This window comes from Lemur catta, chromosome 1 (genome assembly GCF_020740605.2).
Source record: "Lemur catta isolate mLemCat1 chromosome 1, mLemCat1.pri, whole genome shotgun sequence".
In the NCBI taxonomy this organism is placed as follows: domain Eukaryota; kingdom Metazoa; phylum Chordata; class Mammalia; order Primates; family Lemuridae; genus Lemur; species Lemur catta.
In genome coordinates, this window is record NC_059128.1 from 28,002,346 (window position 1) to 28,026,031 (window position 23,686).

The 23,686-nt window shown below is 39.0% G+C and overlaps 1 protein-coding gene and 1 pseudogene across 10 annotated transcripts in view; both read right to left on the reverse strand.

Annotated features, from left to right (window-relative positions):
• The window catches only part of SIPA1L1 (signal induced proliferation associated 1 like 1), a 358,554-nt gene that overhangs the window by 164,475 nt on the left and 170,393 nt on the right, over window positions 1-23,686 (reverse strand). The window lies entirely within an intron of this gene.
• On the reverse strand, window positions 20,049-20,172 carry LOC123630883 (annotated as a pseudogene).

Below are 23,686 nucleotides of genomic sequence, written 5' to 3' on the forward strand. Positions count from 1 at the left end.
TCAAGTAGGAGTCAATCATAACTGGTTTAATTTTACTCTACTTTGTGCATTTTTTAAACTTTTATATTCAATAAAGTAATTTCACAAGGATCCAAGTTTATCAAAACCAAAGATATATGGAATTAAATAGGCATTAAGTATCAAGTGCCTTAGCAAAGCTAGAAGTTAACAGTTACACGTAAGTGGCCCCTTTGTGCAGAGAACTACAAAAATTCTTGTTCACAAATAGTAGACTTCCTTTTTTATGAAATTAGTGGTAAGGACTTAGTTAGACATTAATAAAATGTCAGGAAAAAATATAATATTGAATGGAGAAAGATTTTCTATGTGTAAAACTAATGAAAGAAATCACAAAAGAAAACGTTGACAGATGTGGTTACATAAAACTTTAGAACATCTGTATATGAAAAGGCAAACAAAAACTAGTTAAAAAAATACAACAAATACAACACAGGCTTAATACACTGAATATATGCCAAGAATTGTTATAAAACAAGATAAAACACTAAGACTCCAAAAGAAAAATGAGAAAAGAACTATTAAAGGGCATTTCACAAAAGAAAAAAAAATAAATAAATAATTGGCTAAATATTTGAAAAATGTTTCTGTTCAACAAATGAAATATACAGAAGCATATCTAGTGTTACTGTGCTTCGCTATATTGTGCCCTGCGGATAGTATGTTTTTTTTACAAATTGAAGGTCTGTAGCAACCCTGCATTGAGTAAGTGTATCGGCGTCATTTTTCCAATAGCACGTGCTCACTGCGTGTCTCTGTGTTACATTTTGGTAATTTTCCCAGTACTTCAAACTTTTAAATTATTATCATATCTGCTATTTTGATCTGTGATTAGTGATCTTTGATGTTACCACTGTAATAGTTTTGGGGTACCATGAATCACATTCATTATAAGATAGCAAACTTAATTGATCAATGCTGCTTGTGTTCTGACTGCTCTACTGGCTGTCCGTTCCCCCTTCTCTCTCCCTCTCTTTGAGCCTTCTATTCCCTGGACACAATAACACTGATTAGGCTAATTAATAGCCCTACAATAACCTCAAGTGAAACTTGAAAGTGAAAGGAAGAGTCATATATCTCTCATTTTAAATCAAAAGGTAGAAATGACTAAGCTTAGCAAGGAAGGAATGCTGACACAGGCTGAAAGCTAGGCCTCTTATGTCAATTAGCCAGGTTGTGAATGCAAAGGAAAACCTTCTGAAGTAAATGAAAAGTACTACTCCAGTGAACACACAGATGGTAAGAATGCTAAACAATCTCATTGCCGATATGGAGAAAGTTTTAGTGGTCTGGACAAAAGATAAATCAGTCACAGCATTCCCTTAAGCCAAAGCCTAATCCAGAGAAAGCCGCTAATTCTCTTCAATCCCATGAAGGCTGAGAGAGGTGAGCAAGATGCAGAAGAAAAGTCTGAAGCCAGAGAGGTTGGTTCATGAGGTTCAAGGAAAAAAGCCATCTCCATAACATAGAAGTGCAAGGTGAAGCAGCAAGTGCTGATGGAGAAGCTGCAGCAAGTTATCCAGAAGATCTAGCCAAGACCATTGATGAAGGTGGCTACACCAAAAACTGATTTTTCAGTGTAGACAAAAACAGGCTTCTATTAAAAGACGATGCCATCTAGGACTTTCACAGCTACAGAGAGAAGTCAATGCCTAGCTTCAAAGCTCCAAAGGACAGGCTGACTCTCTTGTTAGGGTTAACACAGCTGGTGACTTTAAGTTGAAGCCAGTATTCACATACCATTCTGAAAATCGTAGGGCCTAAGCTTAAGAATTATGCTAACTCTACTCTGCCTGTGTTTTAGAAATGGAAAACAAAGTCTGGATCTGTCTGCTGCAGGGTTTACTAAGTATTTTAAGCAGATAAGAGGAACAAGAAGGAAATATCCAAACACTCACCAAAAAAATTTTGTAAGAATAAAATCAGAGGATGTTGTAATTTGTGAACTGTTATGTTTTTCTTATCAATATACAAATGAACAAAGAAAATTCCTCACTAGCTCTTTATAGAGAAGGTCACCTGTGGGGAGTTTGACTCAAGAATGCCAAGAACATCTGAGGTTTCATAGTGGGGGATGATGGACAAGGAGGGGGAGACTTAAAGCAACCGAAAAAGACCATCTTTTCTCACCAGCCCACATCAGAAAAGCAGATACATTTTTAAACTTTCTTTTTTTTTTAATCTTTATATTTTTTATTTTTAAGTCTCTGGTGTTTAAATTACATGGTTTTCTTTAAGGTCAGCCATTTTTAAATTCAATATCATGTCTTCATGCATGCAAAGAAAACAGCAATATTGTTTAAAAAGAAACGAGGCATCTAAACTTCCTGAAATTAATGTCTGAAGGTTTGAAAACAAGGGTGGATTGATAATTGATATCAAGACATTAATTTTTTTCTCCAAACTTCCTTTGCTGAACAGAAATAACATATTAGTACATATTCCTACAAACTAACAGAATAAGCCACAGTTCACGATATTAGGGAAGAAAACTTTTTTCTCCAATTTTCGGTATATTTGAAGGGACTGAACAGAATATTCCATTTAGATAGGCCAGAGCTCAAAGTCTATAATTGGAGGAGGCTATGAATTTCCAACAAAAACCCTACCCTGAAAAATAGAAAAGACAACCAAAGCCATCTTTTGCATTCCTGATTGATGTTAAGTGATGGTTCAAGCATGCTACATCTGGCAGCCTCCAACATTCCCACTACTAACTAAGGAGATTAGATGCGCAAATTCTTTAATTAATAAGACAGTCTCTGATTACTTATTACTTTATACACAATACTGTGCAAAGGTCTCAGTTTAAGAAAGCTGATAAACATTGCATTTATTCAATGAATCAATCAGTTCTACACTAAAAATGAACTTTACATACATTTTGATATTTGCTTTGTATGTGAAAAAAAATTTATGTGATGTAGCGGAGTCCTAAGCAATGCAATGTGATCTCTGGAGCATACAGATCTATAAAATGGGTGCAGGCCAAGGTAAAAGGCTCCTCCCTATACATTTCTGGTATATTTTTCCTCATTGCAGAATATTAATTCATGGGTCTGCTCAAATTATACTGTTAGCATTTTCCAGGAAAAAAAAAATGCTCTGAGAAACACTCCTTTCCTATCCCAATTTTAAACATTCAAACTAATACAGCATTTGGTCCACTGAGGGGTAAGGGGGAACAGAAGAGAATGAACGAATGAACACAGAAGAAAAATGGGTTTTTTTCCCCCTTTTCTGTCATCACTGTTTTTAACCTAACATGTCTCAAAGTGTTTAGCTCCATGGTGATGGGAGCAGGCGAAAAATATAGAAACACTGAAAGAACAAATTCCCTTGGAATATTTTAGGGTTTCTCACGCAAAGCTTACCGTCGAATTATAGAAACATACAAGTTGAAAATAGACTCTTATAACTGAGTAATGGTGTAAGATGAACAATCTTTCCTTATAAAAGCTTTTTAAAATCTGCTATGTTCCCCCCACCAGAAAAAAGAAAAGAGAAGAAAAAAAACCAACCAGATTTCTACTTGGTTTTTTCAAGATTATTTCCCAATGTAAAGAAAATAGAAGAAAACATATTCATTCTTTAGAAGAGTGAATTTAAATGAAGGGTATTTTGTCCTCCGCGGGAACATTCACCAGTATCTGGAGGTATCTGTGGTCTGAACTGAGGGGGCACGACTGGTATCTCATGGGTAGAGGCCAGGGATACTGCCGAACACCCTATAATGCACACCCTTCCACAGCAAAGAACTGTCTGGCTCCAAATGCCAGAATCCTCAGATTGAGATCCTGGTTTAGAAGTACCTTCAACACTGAAATACAAAGTTTTATAATCACCCAAGTTTCAAAACATAATCCCTTAGATCAAAATAAGGAAGGCTCCAAGGCTGTCTGTACTTCCCACAGACTCATGTATGGCTCTACTCTCACACTCGGGGTACAGTCTCAAAACTCCTGCAGGAGAATTCACCACTGAATAACTTATAAGCTTAAAAGAAACAGAGGGTATGGGAATATACATTTATGAATAAACCTGAAAAGTTTTCTTTTTTTTTAATTTTAGCTAACATCAAATATGTATGATAACCTATTAAATTAAGATAATATTGGGCTGGGCGCGGTGGTTCATGCCTGTAATCCCAACACTCTGGGAGGCTGAGGTGAGAGGATCACTTGAGCCCAGGAGTTCAAGAACAGCCTAGGCAACACAGTGAGACTAGTGAGTCTCTCTACAAAAGATAAGAAAAATTAGCTGGGCATGGTGGCATGTGTCTGTAGTTCCAGCTATTTGGGAAACTGAGGCAGGAGGATCGTTTGAGCCTGGGAGTTCACGGCTGCAGTGAGCTGTGATTGCAACACTGCATCCTAGCCTAGGAAACAGAGCAAGACCTTATCCTTTAAAAAAAAAAAAAAAAAAAGAAGAAGAAGATAATATCAATGGTATTCTATTCATTTTGTAGCAGTAATAACAGGTATGGCACAACTAATTTCCACTTATTTATTCTTACTTGCTAAAATTCTTTCAAGATCTCCTTTTCCTCAGAGCTTTTTTTTTTTTTTTTTTTTTTTTTTTTTGAGACAGAGTCTCACTCTGTTGCCCAGGCTAGAGTGACATGGCATCAGCCTAGCTCACAGCAACCTCAAACTCCTGGGCTTAAGTGATCCTCCTGCCTCAGCCTCCCGAGTAGCTGGGACTACAGGCATGCCCCACCATGCCCGGCTACTTTTTCTATATATATTTTTAGCCGTCCATATAATTTCTTTCTATTTTTAGTAGAGACGGGGTCTCACTCTTGCTCAGGCTGGTCTCAAACTCCTGAGCTCAAACAATCCTCCCACCTCAGCCTCCCAGAGTGCTAGGATTACAGGTGTGAGCCACCATGCCCAGCCTCCTCAGAGCTTTAATTAGATGCTTTGAGACAATTAAATTTATTCCTTACTTCAATTAATAATATTTCCTGGATGCCTAGTCTGCGAACTGTCCCAAAGCCTGGGGAACACTGGTAAACACAGCAGTGAAGGCCATCACTCTTGAGGAGCTTATGTGCTAGTAGCGAACTGGAACAAGCAATCAATAAACAATATAAAGGTCAGATCGTGGGAAGCTCCATTCAGAAATTAAAATACAATAATATGGTCAACAGTGGCTGGCCGGCTAGTTTCAACTGATTTGGCCAAGGAAGGTCTCAATGTGCAGAAGTCATTTAAAATAAGGTCACGGAGGAATCAGCTGTACAAGGAAAGGACATGCTACGCAGAGGGAAGAGCAAGTAGAAAGACCTCAAGACAGGAACAAACTTAGCATGTCCAAGTAAGGAGAACCAGTGTGGCTGGAGGGGGAGGGGAAGTGACCTGGGGAAGGAGAGACAGAAAGTGTCAGGCTGTGAGGACGCTTGGAGGCCCTGGTCACGGGGTTGGACTTTAAGAGCAACACGAAGCAGTTGCAGGGTTCCACGTCCTTGTCTCATGACATGACCCACCTCAAGATGTAAACAGCTTACATTAAGATGGGATCTGCGGAGAGGGAGAGAAGCGGACAGAGCTGGGAATTTTTGGAGGAAGAAACAACAAGGCACGCTGACAGATTAGATGTGGTTTAGACACATGACATACTGATGGGTTTAGAAGGAGAAGAATCAAAGATAACTCCTGAATGCTTATCTTGAGCAACTGGGTAAATGATTCTCCCAAGGAATTCCAAGTAAGAGAAGCAGCTTTAAGGACTATAGATAGAGTGACCAGCCATCCTGGTTTGCCGGGACTGCAGTTTCCTAGAATGTGGGACTTGGCGTGTTAAACTCATGAAAGTTCCAAGGAACCAGGATGAGCTGATTACCCTATACACACAGCAAGAGTTCTTTGTCGACCATGTTAAATGAATCATGTTTCTTGAACATCAACGTGGAGATATCGGGAAGGCAGTAGGAAACACAAGTCTGAAGAAACTCTGAGCTGGAGATAGAAATCAAGGCATACAGATGATACTTAAAATTGTGGAGTAGATGATATCACCTCGGGAGGGAACAGAAGACAGCCTTGAGCAGAGCTGGCATTTCTCTTTCACAGATAATACACTGAAAGACATCTGCCTCAGTCTGATTCTCCATCTACATAGCCATTGCCCACCAGATTTAAGATTCCGTGTTTTGACTCTTACTTTGCAGACGTTTTGAGTGACCTAACTTAAGCTACTTTGCTTAAAACTTCACCTCTGACTACTCCATATCATATGGTTTCTGAGTCCCTCTCCCAAGAGTCACAGAGGAGCCCCGTGGCATGGGACAGGCTAATTGTCCATCATTTCCTTTTGTCTTGCCCAAAACTCCATTGCAAAGAAATCCCACTATTCCTACGGCCAAATATCTGACCTCATTTTTCCTATTTCCAATCCCACTTTCCTCCTTTTCTAATTATTTTCAACAAGCATGACCTCAACTTTCACAATCAAAAAATAAAACTCTCACAACTGAGGAATAGGAATACAAAAGAAAAAGAGTCAACAAAAACTCTCTGCGGGCAAGTTCCAGTTGAGGGGGGCCACTGTTCAACATACTAGTCTCTTTGAAAAGATTCCTGACACCCTTGGCTGCAACTTAACTGTGTACACTGGAATCCACAAAAAGGAACAATTACCAGAGTGACTCAACAGATGGCCTATTAAACTATGAGATTCACACAATGTGTCTCGTGACCTACTTCAAGTAACTATTATAGATAGAAACCTCCCCCCTGGCCAATCTGTGATTGGAAAACATCAAATGTTTGCAGCTGACCTTCAAATCTAATTCTGTCCAGCCTATCTTCGCAGAGATAATAAAAGAATAAATAAATCATCAAAAATAATCAAAAGAGGTCTTGGGCCTTAGAATGGCTGTCAGCAGAATTACCAGGCTCACCTGTGTGGGGGGCAGCTCCTTCTCTGGGAGGGCTATGGAGAACAAGAAGTCTTAGGACATTAAAAAATAAAAATTGAAAAATCTCTCCCATGAAAGATGAGCCAGGGGTGGTGGCTCATGCCTGTAATCCGAGCTACTCAGAGGTTGAGGCACGAGGATCATTTGAGCCCAAGAATTTGAGACCAACTTGGGCAATATAGAGAGACTCAGTTTACCAGAAAAAAAAAGTAGAATTTCAGAGAGAAGCAATTAATGGGAATAAATTACACCAAGTAAGTCCCAATCTATTGATAAATGGACCTGTCATTGTGGGACCTTCTGGAAGGCCAAGGGAGCCACGGAGGTCACTCGTGAAAAAGTCACTCGAGAGCTTCTCCAGCACTTAAAAACACTCAACTGCTGAATCACTTTGAACTCTTACTAAGTTTAATAAAAGTGAAGCATTTTTAATCATATGTAAGGAAAAAAGAAAAAGCAGACTTGGGTTTAAAAAAAGAAACAATAACAATAACCTCTTAGTGATAAGGCTCAATTGCTCCTGGTCAATAAAATTTAGGCAATATCCTATTTTATAAGCATGTCTTTTCATTTCACTTTTATACTAAAGACCGAATTCATTTCTTTCTACTTAAGAATATTAGAAATGTAAACATCCTAGTGTAAATTACACTTAAAACATTGATTCTCCTGTTGATTCAATGTTAAAAACAGCATTTTTAAGGCACATAGAACATATTCAATATGCATTATTTTTATCTGACATATAAATACTTTCTATGATCATCACATCACGTTCCTCACCATAAAAATATACATAAAAAATCCACTGCTAATAGGAGATAATTTACCTTTCAAAGTTATTTCAAATTTTGTAAATGAGCCAGGCACGGTAGCTCACGCCTGTAATCCCAGCACTCTGGAAGGCTGAGGTGGGAAGATCGCTCGAGGTCAGGAGTTCGAGACCAGCCTGAGCAAGAGCGAGACCCTGTCTCTACTAAAAAAAATAGAAAGAAATGATCTGGACAGCTAAAAATACATACAGAAAAAAATTAGCCAGGCATGGTGGCACATGCCTGTAGCCCCAGCTACTTGGGAGGCTGAGGCAGGAGGATTGTTTGTTTGAGCCCTCGAGTTTGAGATTGCTGTGAGCTAGGCTGATGCCACGGCACTCTAGCCCAGGCAACAGAGTGAGACTCCGTCTCAAAAAAAAAAAAAAAAAAAAAAAATTTTTTTTGTAAATGATAGAAATTTAGCAAATAAAATGCTGAAAGCAGACTTTTCATTACTTAATTGGGTTTACAGACTTCTAACCTTACTCTTAACCACAGTAAAGCCATATGGATGGCCACATTTAATAGATTCTAAGTGGTATATTTTTGCCTGAAGCAGGATATACATAATTCAATTTGTGTATTTTTAAAATGCCTTTAATTGTTTCACCTTCATTCCAATTAAATCACTAAACAATGCCTCACACAGCCATTACATTTCCAGTAAGACACTGTTTGTAGTTTCCAAATTTAACTATCTGAAAGCGATCCTTAGTTGGTACTTCTTTAAAAAAGTGTGTTCTGTGATGTCATTATGGCTCTACAAGAATAAGCAGAGCTATCTAATAAGAGAGGCAATCTGGCGAACAAAGATGAAGCAACAGACATTGTTTGGGTGAAGAAATGGAATGAAAAACCCAAGGCAGGAATCTTGAAGTGCAGCTCACCAGCATTTATTATCCAAGGAAAGACAGTCTACTCTGTGTACAGCAACAAGTCAGAAAGACATCTCAGTGGCTGGGAGGTAAAGAAGCCCCCAAAGGAATATTTCAACAAAAAATTATTCTGGAAAATTAATGCAATTCAAAATTATTTTCATAATCAACAAAAAAAATCTATCCAGTAATGAAATATAAAACACATAAACAAAAACAAAAACTTTTTAATGAGTTCATTCATTCAGAAACTTTTTTTTGACTTTCAAATGCATATAAATTTCTATAGAGTTTCTAAAGATAAAGACAAACAAGTTACTATCATCAAGAGCTAAAGGGCTATTAAGGGTAATCTTCACACAGCAATCATACAGGGCACAAAGCAACGAGCACCACAGTATAATTATGACAACTACATTTCTGGATGGACTTGGAAACTGTGCCCAGAGAGATGACACAAAAACAATTTGAGAACAGGTATAATCACATGTAAGGAAAACAGGAGAGCCAATCCCTGTTCTTGGGTACATGGGGAGGAAAGAGAAGAGGTACAATCATGTCCCTTACTAGGCGTCTCCTCTGACCCCCACAGGATCAGGTGAGATGTCTGTTCCTTCCAGGGAAGCCCCAGGAACCATCCATTCTTTCCAAGCACTTTCCATGCTTTATAGTGAGCTCTTCTGAGACAGAAGAGCTGGGACCGGGTCCCATCAACCTGTGTAGCTTCAGACACTAACACTGTTAGTCACATAGTACCAGCTCAATCAATATTTGATAACGGCGGTAATGTAATAATATCACAAGTAAACGAAAGCCCAGGAATATGTAGAGTGAGCATTTGGACTTGAAAATTAGATCACAGAATTATACAGCTTTAACAGCAGAAGCCACAGCATAAGAAATTTAAGTATGAGACTTAATGGTGAAACACTGAATACTTTTTTCCTAAGATTGGGAATAAGGCAAGGATGTCCACTTCTACCACTTTTAGTTAGCATTGTACTTAAAGTGGTAGCTTGCTCAATAAAGCCAGAAAAAGAAATTTTAAAAGGTATAAAGATGGGAAAGAAGTAAAACTATCATTATTCACAGACGTCAATCATGATTAGATGTCAATATTGCACAGATAAACAATTTTAGAACTAGCAATTGAATTTAGGAGGTATGCAGGGTATTAGGTCAACATACAAATACCAATTTTGTGTCTGTATATTAGCAAGTGAACAACAAAAAAAATTTTGAAAAACTATATGCCAGGAGCATTAAAAAACCCAATATATCTAACAAAAATCTAATATATCTAATGAAACATACACAAGGCCTCTAAATTACACAAAACATTGCTGACAGAAATTAAGTGGAGAGGTTCATGGATGGGAAGACTCAGTATCATTAAAATGTCTGTTCTCCACAAACTGAAAAACAGGTTTAGTCAAGTCCCAGTCAAAATCTAACAGGCTTTTATAAAAACAAAATGACAAGTGATTCTAAAATTTATATAAAAATGCAAAGGATCTATAATATACAAAGCAATTAAAATACAGGAATGAAGTTGGAGGACTTTATCTGATTTCAAGCCTTATTATGAAGCTACAGTACTCAAGACAGTGTATACTTGACATAAGAACAGACAAATAGAACAGTGGAACAGAAGAGACTCACACACTCATGGTCAATTGATTTTCCAATCAAGACACCAACTCAGCTCAATGAGAAAAGAACAGTCTTTTCAACAAATGGCACTAGATAGACATGTGAGAAAGAGCAAAAGTAAACGTCCACAGTTACCTCATTTTATACACAAAAAAATTAGAGATGGTTTATCAATCTAAATGTAAAACATAAAACCCTAAAGCTTCTTGATGCAAATATAGACAAGTATCTTCCCAATATTGGATAAGCAAAGATTTCTTAGACAACATACAGTAAAGCACTAACCATTTAAAAAATTTGATAAAATGGACTTAAAATTAAACTTTTCTCCTCTTCTTTTTTTTTTTTGAGACAGAGTCTTGCTCTGTCACTCTGGGTAAAGCACAACGGCATCATCATAGCTCACTACAACCTCCAATTCCTGGACTCAAACAATCCTCCTGCCTCAGCCTCCTGAGTAGCTGGGACTGCAGGCATGAGCCACTATACTTAGCCAATTTTTCTATTTTTGGTACAGATGGGGTCTCATTCTTGCTCAGGCTGGTCTTGAACTCCTGACCTCAAGTGATCCTCCCACCTCTGCCTCCCAGAGTGCTAGGATTACAGACATGAGCCAGCATGCTAGGCCAATTTTTTTTTTAACTGACAATATCAAATGATGGTAAGAAATATGGAGCAACTGGAACCCTCATGAATTGTTGCTGCAACTATAAAATGGCAGGACCACTTTGGAAAAACAGCTAAGCAGCTTCTTACAGAGCAAAACATACATCTACCCTATGACCCAACAATTCTATTCCTAGGTATTACCCAAGAGAAATGAAACTGTACGGACTTGAAAATTACGAGATCACAAAATTATAGGGCTTTAACAGCAGAAGCCACAGTGTAATTCTCCTTGCAAATTACATTTCCTCTAGTCTGGGTCGTACATCTCTCCAAGAGAAGAGTTTTTCATACCAATATGTGCAAACCAAAAAGCCTGAGGGCAAAAGCCCCGAGGGTATTTTGTGTATGTCCACAAAATGATTTGTATAAGAAGGTTTATAATAACTTTATTCATAACAGTCAGTAACCAGAAACAATCCAAATGTTAACAACACTTAAAATCTATGTTTTTTTAAAAAAATTTTTTAGAAATGGGGTCTCGCTTTGTGACCCAAGCTAGAGTACAACGGCACTATCACAGCTCACTGTAGCCTCAAACTCACGGTCTCAGGTGATTCTCCAACCTCAGCTTCCTGAGTAGCTGGGACTATAGGCGCACACCACCACACCTCACTAATTTTTTTTATTTTTATTTTTTTTGTAGAGACAGGATCTCACTATGTGACCCAGACTAGTCTCAAACTCCTGGCCTCAAGTGATCCTCTCACCTCAGCCTCCCAAAGTACTGGGATTACAGGCCTGAGCCACCCCACCCAGCCCAAGATCTATGCATTTTATTGGATGCATATTATAGCTAAGTTTAAAAAGAATTTTAAGAATAAAGAGTAAAGATGAAAGAGTGATGGAGTACTCTTCTCCCTCTTCCAGTTTTTGTTCTCCCTAAACTGGAAGCAAGAAGAGAGAGAGGGGGAAGGATCTGAGGGGGTGGGTCAGTGTGTGCTAGAGAACGAGAGACAGCCAGAGGACAGTGACAGACAAACAAAAAGCATGAAGAGATGGGGAGGGAGGAGGGAATGGAATGACATGACTAGAGAAGTCACATCCCAGAGAAGGCAGAGGGACTGGGGAAGACAGACGAAGAGCTCAGCTGTGGAAAGGAGGAGGACTTCGTGAAGGACGGGGAAAGTATGGAGTTAAGAATGGAGATGAGAAGAAATGAAGGCGTTGGGGTACTCTCCAGAAGTAGGTTTACTCCGTAACAGGTTGGATCCAGGGCTTGCCATAAAGCTGTCTTTGATTCCTTCCTCTCCCTTAACCCTACATTCAATCCGTCACCACTGATTCTTAGGTGATTTTCAATTCCTTTGAGCCATTCAGTGGGAAATGTGCTACACGAAGCCTTAGGTTACTACCGTGCAACGGCTATAATACTTGTCTAAAATAATAACGGAACAACTGGCAAAGGACTAGAATCTTTCTTTTGAATGATGTATGCATTGTGTCAACGTCGATTAACTTTTACAGAAAGGAACATGCACCAGCCCATCTGTTTCCTTTGCTCTTTAAATGACTTGTTTTGCTGCTTTTAACAAATAACTATGCATTTGAACCTTTATTTACTTATCCTTAAAATGAAGCCCTCATAGACATAATAAACAGTAGAATCCTAAATATGAAATGTGTTGTCTAGGTTGATTTACTCATCTATTGTCAGAACTTAATGTTTAATAAATGATTCAATAAAGGAGCTAACTCACCTCACATGGAGTAGCCAGTTATTCTTACCAGAGGTAGGGAGAAAAAATTATCTTCCATGTCACATGAAAAAGTTCTGATTGTAGTGTTGGAACTTAGAGTTTCTTTCCCCTGTATATTTGAGTGCTCTTTTTGAACACTACATGATTTCATCCTAATTTCAAATAATTTAATGCCTAAATAACCATGTCTGTTGAAGGAGGAGAATTTGTTATAACAGTTAGAATGTTTCCATCAGGGTGAATCAAGTATTTCCCTTGCTACTGTAGACTTGTTTTTCTCATTCAGCAAAGATACCACTTCCAAGATAACTGACATAACCTTTTTCTGTTAGCCCTAACGTTAACACTGTGCTTTTTAAAATTCCAAAGTTCCTGAAAACAAATTCTATGAATCAGTTTTATCAGCCTTTCCTAGTATTCGGATTTCAATATATATTGGAAAGGAAAGAAGAGACAATGTGAGCTCAGAAATGTTCGTGTCATCAGGCAGTCCTACAAAACACGCAGTAATCAGCCCAGCTCGGCCCCTCGGCAGAAGAAGCTGCTGACGGCAAGCGATTAGTGCCCTGAAACAATTCCAAGAGGCTTGTCAATGCAAACTGCCGGCCAGCTACGAGGAATGTCAAATCTCTATGATACGGTATTTTTAGAGCTCCCCATCAGAGTCAACACAGGTTTACTATAAAATGCAAGAAAGCATTTCTGACGAGGGGCTGCTGCCAGTGCAGAAGCGTATTAGGCCTGCTTCCAAGCGTGAGATGGCATCAACCCACTGAATGAGACACTCGTTCAGATAATATCTTGCAGCAGAAGCAGCATCTCCTCACCCATAGGGTGTTGCTAACGATACAGACAACAGTTCCACTTTCTAGCTATAGTGATAGATTTAATTCCTCGCTTACTCTGGGAGAGGGGAAGGAAATGCTCTCCTCCCTTAATTCTCCCTGCAAATTGTATTTCCTCTAGTCTGGGTCATACATCTCTACAAGAGAAGAGCTTCTCATATCAATATGTGCAAACTGAAAAGCCTGAGGGCAGAGAGTCAGATCACGAAACAAAAATCAGTATTCTACATAAAAGCTCAACAAAGATACAAGTTCATCTGCCAGAGAAATAGTCCTCTCTCCAAATAAGCAGTTAGACTGAGACTCTCTGAGATTACCCTCTAATTACAAAAGCCAGTTAGTTTTCATGTGGCCAAGAACTTCCGATAGAAACCTACTGCCATATATAAAAGGCAGAAGTAACTCTTCCATTTGTAAATATTATGAAATACCAACAACTCATTTTAATGCAATATATGCCATATTTGTTCAATGTGCAAATATTCTAGATTTCCTTTGCAAAAGGTCCAAGCAGGTAAGAGCCGGCCTAATGAAAAAATAGCTATTCCCTGGAAACAGTACTGTCAAAAGCAGTGGGTTCTCAAATGGAGGTCACAGACTGAACAGAGAATATTTACATTAGGCCACTCAGGCAGAGAATAATAGTAATGACAATGCCTTCTCCCATTTAGACACTTTACAGCTCTTGAGAGAGTAGCTTTGTATTCATTATCTGGTTTGGGAAAACGGACCAAGGATAAGGAAGCACTGCGGAGACCTTGAACAGCATGTGCACTGAAGTCCCCAAACAGACCACATGGCCTTACAAAGATCACAGGAAAAACAATGTGGCTCTCTCATCTTGGAGGAAAAAAGTAACAAAACTGAAATGATTGCATCTTCTCTTGTGCTGAAAACCAGCTGAGAAACAGTAACTAGGAGGCTATTTTGTAGACCACTGTGTTCTCCCAGATTTGAAAGCAACACTGCATGACTGCAGTTAGTGATAAGCACACTCAGTAAACAGGACTAAAAAAAAAGTCTGAAAAACGAAGATCATAACTACTAAAGAAGCCAGATTTTCTTTCTTTCTTCTTTTTGGTCATTTGTAAAGCATTGAAACTTACAGAAATGGGCCTATTTCGCCCTTTTGTATCCAGAAATATGAGAAAACACACACACAAACTCCAAAAAGCACTATGACCCCGACTCTATCCTAAAATTAGGCAGAAAGTAAGCTTGATAATGAAGCTTAGAGACCTGGCAATAAGGACAGAAAGATGTGAAGTAGCAAACCAGAGAAATACTCGAGTCCAGATGCCATCCTGCCAGACTTCACAGATTTAACCACCTTCCTTGCAAAGGATGATGGCCCTATATACCAATTAAAAGGATTACTGCTAAAGCAATTATTCCAAGCTGTGTTTCAATACCACCTCTAGAGGATTCCAAGAATCCAAGAATGTGGCAAAATTTCAGAACAAAATTTTAACTCATCTAGTTTATGCAGGACTGGAAAAATGTAAGAATAGTTGAAAATCAATTCACTGGGAACTAGACAACTCATCAACTTAAAACCTGAAGAGAAAATAACTTCTCACTCCTCTTGAGAAAAAGGGAGATCTTAATGTATAATAGTTGAGAAGAAGAGTCGATTAAAAATAAAGTGTTCAGCTTATTTCATAGCCTCCTCACAGAATTAATGAAGAAGGAATTCATCTGGTAGAAAATTAGAAAGGCTATTTTAAGGAGAGAGTGAGCCTTCCCCGCCCCCCTGCAGTTAACAAGTTAGCAAGTCAGTCAAACTTTCTATTAACTGATTATCTACTAAAAACAAACACTGACAAGTTAGCTATTGCTCAAACACCATGCTCAGACCTTGATCAGAAAATGGTAGTTACCTGGTGTGATTCACGACAACACAAAAACAGTTAAAGGAGCAATGGCAGATTTTTTTATCTTTTAGACTAAAAATTCCTTACCTGAACTCTTTTCTCTCAATTTTCTTCCCAGATCTGGTCCATCACTTCATTCTTTGCTTGAATTTGATTTTACTCCCATCTTCCATTTAAAAGAAAGTCAAACTTCTCTATCATCAAAAAAGAAGCAGCTAAGCATGGTGGCTCACGCCTGTAATCCTAGCACTTTGAGAGGCTGAGGCAGGAGGATCATTTGAGGCCACGAGTTGGAGACCAACCTGGGCAATAGCGAGATCCCTGTCTCTACAAAAAAAAAAAAGAAAAGAAAAATAGCCAGGTGTGGTGGTGCGTGTCTATAGTCCCAGCGACTCAAGAGGCTGAGGCAAGAGGATCGCTTGAGCCCAGGAGTTAGAGTGGAGGCTGCAGTGAGCTCTTGCCTGGGCAACAAAGCAAGACTCAATCTCAAAAAAAAAAAAAAAAAAAAAGGTGGGTTGGGAGGAAATGGAGGGGCGGGGGAAGCCCACGCTAAAGGAATAAGAATGAGGAATGGGAGACCAATTGAAAACACCTTATCTAAATCCTTTTTTAAAAGATTACACTACAATCTCATATAAAACAAAAACCTATCAATCTTTGCATAGAATCAGTAACCCTCTGATAAAGAGAGAACCTGTTGTAACGAGCTAAGAGTCCAAATAGCAAAGGAACACATAGGAAGGGTCTCTTATGTATGTCACTACCATTAGGGCTAAGAATAGTTAACTGAAATAAATCTAATGAGTGCTGTGCAAGGAAGCCAACAAACACACAATCCCAACAGTGTGGATAAAAAGATAAGTGTTCAGAACTATTGACTAAGATCATACAAAATCTAAATGTCCCATAAAGAAAAGCAAGCAGGAAAATACAATTACTACTTATTAATATTTTTTAAACAAAAATTTGTGTTCTTCAACCATTTAAATGCTGAAATCTCAATTTGATGCTTAAAACTAAGAACACATTGTAACATCAGTGAATCACAATTTGAGCATTTTCCAACAATATGTTATAAAATAATTTAAAATTTGGCAATATTTGCCTAATATAATGCATTTATTTCAAAAGATGGGGTCTCGCTATGCCACCTAGGCTGGTCTCAAACTCCTGGCCTTAAGTGATCCTCCCACTTCAGCCTCCCTAGTAGCTGGAACTACAGGCACAGGCCACAGCTGGCTTAATACAATTTAAATCAGTCTTTTGATGGAAGGGACTGCAAGAGTGAAATCCACCAAGCTGTTGTTGTATAACTAAAGAGTCTTCAAAAACCATACTCTGTTCTTGCTAACATTAACAGCTGCTGAAACACATTCTTTTAAAAATCACTTTCTTCCAGGGGTGGAGTTTCCCAAAGAATTCCAGGCTAAAATCTAAATGGACACAGCTCCAAAACTGAGTGCTACCACAAAATGCAGACTTCCTTTAAAACAACGTTTACACTCTTTACTTGGAAGAGAGGGCAGAGGACAAAGCTCTCATCATTGCTCTGTTTATACCACGATGGCTTCAGGACAAGAAACTGTGGGGATCGTTACTGGCCAACTGGCTGAAAGTGCATCATTGCTCATAGAGAATGCTTCTCTTAAGCACAGACACTTAAAAGAAGCCCAATGCAACCGAAGAGGGCTGTGGCAATCTAAGCTATTCTGAGCATCAGAGAAGGAAACCGGCAAACAAATGTTCAGAAACTATCAAAACAGCACAAAGGACAAATACTTTCGGGTCCAGGAAGATGTCTGTTGTTTACATGAACCTTTGCAGTGTAATGATTTGAAAACCAGAAAATATTCCAAGTTACTGTAAATTGAAGGATGAGAGAATGCTAGTGGGAAAATCAGAGAGATCTGAGTTAGTGAAAGAATTGCAGAATTTCATAGCTTTGCAGTCTACTGTTAAGTTACACGAAGCTGTTCTAGAGACAGGGGGAGGAAGCAAAGAGGAGAAAAGGCACATCAATTAGAACATGGCAGGGGACAGATACAGTACATTAAAAGTAATTTTTAAAAACCCAGGAGGGGCCAGACATGGTGGCTGAGGCCTGTAATCCCAGCACTTTGGGAGGCTGAGGCAGGAGGATCGCTTAAGCCCAGGAGTCCAAGACTAGCCTGGGCAACACAGTGAAACTCTGTCTCTACAAAAAAACAAACAAAAAAAATTAGCAGGGTAAGGTGGCACACAGCTGTGGTCCCAGCTACTCAGAAGGCTGAGGCAGGAGGATTGCTTGAGCTCAGGAGTTTGAGGTTACAGTGAGCTGTAATGAGGCCGCTGCACAATAGCCAAGGTGATACAGTGAGACGCTGTCTCAAAAACAAATTCAGGAGGGACTCTGACATTTGGTTATCCCTTGCTAATTACCACATGCAGCCTTTGGTGACTTGACTTTTTTCTTCTATGCTTCTATCAGCAGAGCAGAAGGCATTTATTTTTTAAAAGTATGTTATTTTTCTACTCTTTCTATATAGCAGTTCATTTTATATGATCACTTCTCTTAAAAATCAAAAACAAAATTCATGCTCACAGAGAAAAACATGCCCTGCATGAGAAAACCTCTCCCTAAAATTCAATGGAAACAAAAGTTAACTAGAATAGGCCAGTGCCCAGCTTCTCCTTCACGTGGCTCTTTCCTTTAGCCTATGACAAAATGGCCACCACCAGTAGAGAAATAAACACTTGCAGTTTAGAAGTTATTAAGTTTAACACATACCATATATGGATAGTTAAGAGTGTCTGACTGCCATCACCTCCAACCAGTGCCTTATTCATCATTCATCAGTTGGGGTTTCCCTCCTCCTTTCGTGCTGTGCTGTGTTCTATGAGAACACATTAGCCAATGTCAATAATAGCCACTTCTGGGTGGTAAAATTATAGATGGTTTTCATTTTTGTCTTTATGTTTATCTATATTTCCTACATTTTTTCACAAGTATGTACTATTTTTGTAACAGTTATTTGCTGAGAACAGAGTGCTAAATAAGATTTTCTTGATGCTCTGAACATATACAACTGAATGGATGTTATTCCAAATGATCATCGAAATATAATTAAAGGAGCAAATTATAGTAATAATGAATGCTGAGCCCTGGCCTAAATCTTTACAACCAGCAGACTCCATACATGTGCAGAGTGGCTGGATGTATACTGGTTTCTCTGCCTTTAAATCGAGGCCACTAGGTAGTAATACAATGAGGATATCATCAAATCTTAGGGATGGGGCCAAATATTCAGACAGAAATAGAGACAGATGGTCTCTCTGCACATACTCTGTTTTGTAGAGCTTTCAGATTACAGAGGGGACCTAACTCCATAGACCAGACTAATTCTATTTAATTGGTTTGAGAAAGAAACTTTTTTTTTTTAAATGAGGGTGGGAAGCTTTCATCAGGGATTAGCATTCATTCAGAAAATTGAGAAGGCATCTGCTACTGGAGGGAATAAAATATAATCAAACATAAAACTCCTTTAGATATTTTTCCACCCATTAAGAACTCGGGAATTCTCGACTGAGGTCTTAGAGCACTGCACCCTCTAAGAGACATTCACTGCCATGGAAAAAATAATTTACCCAAAGTAATTTAGAAGCCAAAAAGTATTGTAAAATTCCTATTAAAGGTGAACTTTTAACACCCCTCTGTTTAGGTGTTGGCTAATAACCCAATTATTCACACAACATACAAAACCAAGGGTAACAAGGTTGGGTGATTTGTTTTTGGTACTGAAGCATCCTCTGGTCTCTTGGCTCCTAACTGCAAAAAGAAACTGAGTGAAAGGCTAACTGGGTACTAATCAAGTTCTTTGTTGGTGAACTGGTGCTCTTTATAAATAAACATAGCCTAAATCCCTAAAATGAAGGTCTTTGTGATTTATATTAGGGAAAAGACCTGAACTACCCACCTAATAAGGAACTTTTTAAAAAAGAGTATTCACAGATAAGAAATATTTTACTGATCAGTTTCTTAGAAATTCACTCTAAAATCTTTCAATTTAACTCAGCAGATATGCAAACGATAATTTTATAATTTGAATGTCTGATTTTCAACAACTCCAAAATGAAAGTGAAATGGTCTAACAAACAGCAATGCCCTAGGCTAACAAAAACAACCTAACTCACATGCATGTGTCTATACCCACAGACACAAAACAGCAGTTACGCCTACAAAACACAAAATTACAGTGAGCTGTGGCTTTCTTCCCCTTACTGCCAACAGATGCATTCCTCTGACATGCCCACTCACATGTACTCTAACATGAGAATAAAGATTTATCCAAATATTAAGAATCAACTCACATTACAAGGTGAAAATCTAGTCTTTTTGCTACTAAATGGATAAATCTGCTTGTCCTTTTCTCTTTAGAGCAGACACAGTAAGATGATGAGTGCTGGGAAAGACCCTTAATACACCATCAGAAAAAACAAAATGAAAAAACCAAATTTAAAGTTACTCTCTATCTAGGGAAAGTCCTTATTTTATCTCTATCTCTAAGTAACTTATACATGTCTTCACCTTTACAATATTATAATATTACTTTAAAGTTTTGATAGAAAATAAATTGAAACAAAGAAAACTTTTGATTTTTTAAATAGATTGAAACATCATCAACTTATTATTTTCCCCCCTCAACTCCATGTTCTGCCATTCACAACTCAGACCAGGCACAGGGCCCGGGCCCAGGCACACGTGGGGTGGGTTTACTCTGCCTCCTGCTCATAGCATCACAGCACAGCCTGTAGCGAGCACGAGGAAGCCAACTGATTATTGAGCAAACACAAAAAAATGACTTTGGCCTACTTCATTGGAAAGTGCCGAACAGGCCTTTGTAAGTTTGCTGACCCATCATTTTGAGAAAAGGGAGAAGAGGACACCAAATTTCCATTCCAAAGATGAGAGAAATTGACTTGTGGGACTAGAGAGAAGGAAGCAAAAGAGATACAATATAAGCTTCCAGGATTTCCCCCTGCCTCAGTTGTGCTGCGGGCAGGGGGAGCGGAGGCCCCAGGCAGCAAGACAGCCCCACATTGCCCTTCCTGAAGGGTCGGACGGGGCAAGGAGCGGGAGTTGGAAGACAGGCCACGGTTCCCACCTGCCCCATGAGGGAAAGGGTACAAAGCATGGAGGAAGCTCCTAAGACAGACCCGTGAAATCAGAACTGCTTTCAAATCTCAAATATTCCAGTGCTTTTCATTCTATCGGGAAGAAGTTTACTTTCACAGATGCATATTGACCCTCTGTAGTACTTTCAAAGAACAAGTCTCCTTTTCCAATTCCCTCAATCACAGAATAAAGAGTAGGCAACATTTAGTAGCATTCCAGATAATTTGTGCCAATTTAGATGATTCATGTATTGCTTCCCCAGACTAAATGGTCTATGGCCAGTGCTTTCAAGTCAACAAGGGTGCGGAGAGCAGGACCTAATTACAGATGTGACTCACTGTCTAGAAGCTCCCTCAGCCCGGGGGGCTAGACCCCACAAGGGCAGCATTCCATTTTGAGGTATAAAAACAACCCAAGTCTACAAGTCCTTTTATATATAACATAATAGTAACAAGAAGACGACACCATCCCACAAGACACAAAAATAAGAGTAATAGTTCACCAAACTGATTTTTCAAAAACTTAAGACTCAATTTCAACAAAAGATGTTACTGTTTTCTTTCCTGTAACATAAATGTAATATGTATGAATTAAGGGGAAAAAGATCTTTTGAGTCTACTTTTTACCCCAAATGCTAAACATTTAAGCAAAATTGACACCATGAAAAAAAAAAAACAACCCAGAAATTCTCTTCATTGTCATAAATCTTTCTCTGAGACTTTATCAGTAATCAGCTTCCCAAGTTGAAAGGATTAAGGATTTCTGAGTGGAACTGATGATTCAGTTTCATGGAGGCAACATTCCGAGCAAGAACAAAGGGTAATATGAATCCTCCAACAGTAAAAGAATGAGTTTTTTGAATGCAGAAGTTAAGACTTAAGATATAGTTGAGACAAGAAGAAAATACAGGGCCGGGAGCTGTAGCTCACGCCCATAATCCCAGCAGTTTGGGAGGCCAAGGCGGGAGGATCTCTTGAGCCTAGGAGTTCAAGACCAGCCTGAGCAACATAGTGAGACCTCGACTTTACAAAGAAATAGAAAAACTAGCGGAGCATTGTGGTGGGTGCCTGTAGTCTCGGCTACTCGGGCTGAGGCTTGAGCCCAGAAGTTTGAGGTTGCAGTGAGCTATGATCATCCCACTGCACTCTAGGCGACAGAACAAGACCCTGTATTAAAAAGAAAAAAAAAGAACAAGACACAAAATGGTTGCTGAGACCCATTGTTGGGTCCCAAAGGAAATAAGGGGAAATGAGGACACAGCGAAGATTTCCGAGGAGGCTCCCAAGTGACCAAGGTACAGCACAACTTCAAGGTACAACTTCAGGGTCAGCTCATGCGAGTGGTTATCTCTTCTATAGCTACTACCACCAGTACAAGTAACAAAGTGACAAACTGACAAATTTAGAAGGAACATAAGTAGATTTTGTAGGCATGATGGCTAATTGTCACAATGCAGAAAAATGCACAGACATACCTTAAGTTTGCCAAAAGCACGCAGTCTGACTACGGGATGACTGAAGCTATGGAACAGCAGCTAACATACTCTGAAAAGCTCACTGATGACCCAGGTGATCTAAAAGTATCCTGCACATTCCAAATCTGCACAGGAGTGCAGAAGCAGGCTCAGAAAACGAACTCAATGGTAGACCCAGTACCAGAGGAAAGTGCTTTGTATAACACCAGTAGATAAGATAAAAAGCTGACAACATATTCATTCAAACTCATCAACCATTTAAAAACTAACACATTTTATTACAGATCACTAGGATGCCTAATAATAGATTTTTTGACAAGTGTCTAAGAACAAATTTATAGCCTTTTTCAGTGGTCCTGACTTTACTCTCAACTCCTTTGTGATTTTAAACAATAAATGCACATAGCATCTACACTTACCTGAAATTCAAAAGCATATGAAAATCATACAATACATGTAGTAAAAGCACAGTAAATGCATGTGAATAACAAAGACAAAAAAAACAGGATTGTGGTTCCCTGAGGGCAGAAAAAGGGAAGTTTTAGGTCCAGAGCCGAGAGGGAGACACACGAAGCCTCAGACGTAGCAAAATGCCATTTATTTGAGCATCTGGGTGCAGAAGGGTGGAGGCCAAAGAAAGCATCCACCACGAGAGAGGGGAAAGCCTTGGGTTTTATACAGGGTTTTTCCGGGGGTAGTGAGCAACTGGGCCAGAACAGCCACTGTAATAAATTCTTTTTCAAACAACCAGTTTCTGGAACCCCTATGTTGGTCTCATCCTGCAGAGATAGGGGAGGGAGGTAGCTTCGTCCTTATGGGGGGACAAGAATACTGGCGACGCCGCTGCAAGTGTTTGTGGTCGGAGTTACGTTTATAACCTCTGTACTCTCCAGACTCCTGCAGCTTTTGTGTCACAGACTTTATGATCACTAGCTAGGTTTTCCATTAACCATGTTATGTCCTATACATACTTTTCGGGTTCCCACCCTAAGCCAACCTAACAAAGTGCCATTAGGGAGGATCACCTTGGGTTTTTACTGTGCAACGAATTGGTAAACATTCCATTTCACTTGTATGTTGTGGAAAGAGGTACATGTCGGTATTTGTCATGTTATGCCTTATATATTTTTCTATTTGAAACATTTCTATTAATATTTCAAAAATAAAAGCAAACAAGGAATTACAAGTGTGAGTATTGACTGTTCTGAGAACACACAAAGAACAAATCTGCACTGCCAAAGACACCTGTCACGAGGGGATGGTTTCAAGCCAGTAGCCCAAGACCCTTCTCAGTCCTCACAGTCCAAGTTGGTTGAGTAAAAGGCAAAATCCTTTGGGGAAAAAAAGAGAAAATCTGAAAGTGATCTATTTTATTCTCATGTCTTTGAATATTAAATTACTACCTGCTAACAGTTAAGAGTGAAGAGTATGCCAGTCAACACCAACACGCTCTGCCAGTTTAATTTAATGGTATTATTTTGCCTCACTTTGCAATTACTTGCACATTCCCCAGGGAGAAACTAATGGATTACTAAAAATAAAATGGAGATTAAGTGAATCACTTGGGATGTTTTGGCTCCCAACTCAAACTGGCTTAAACAAAAAGGAAATGTATTGGCTCAAAGACTTGGACATCAGAGAAGGGGCCAGCTTCAGGGCCGGTTTCCCTGGGATTCTGGACTCCGTCCTCCACCC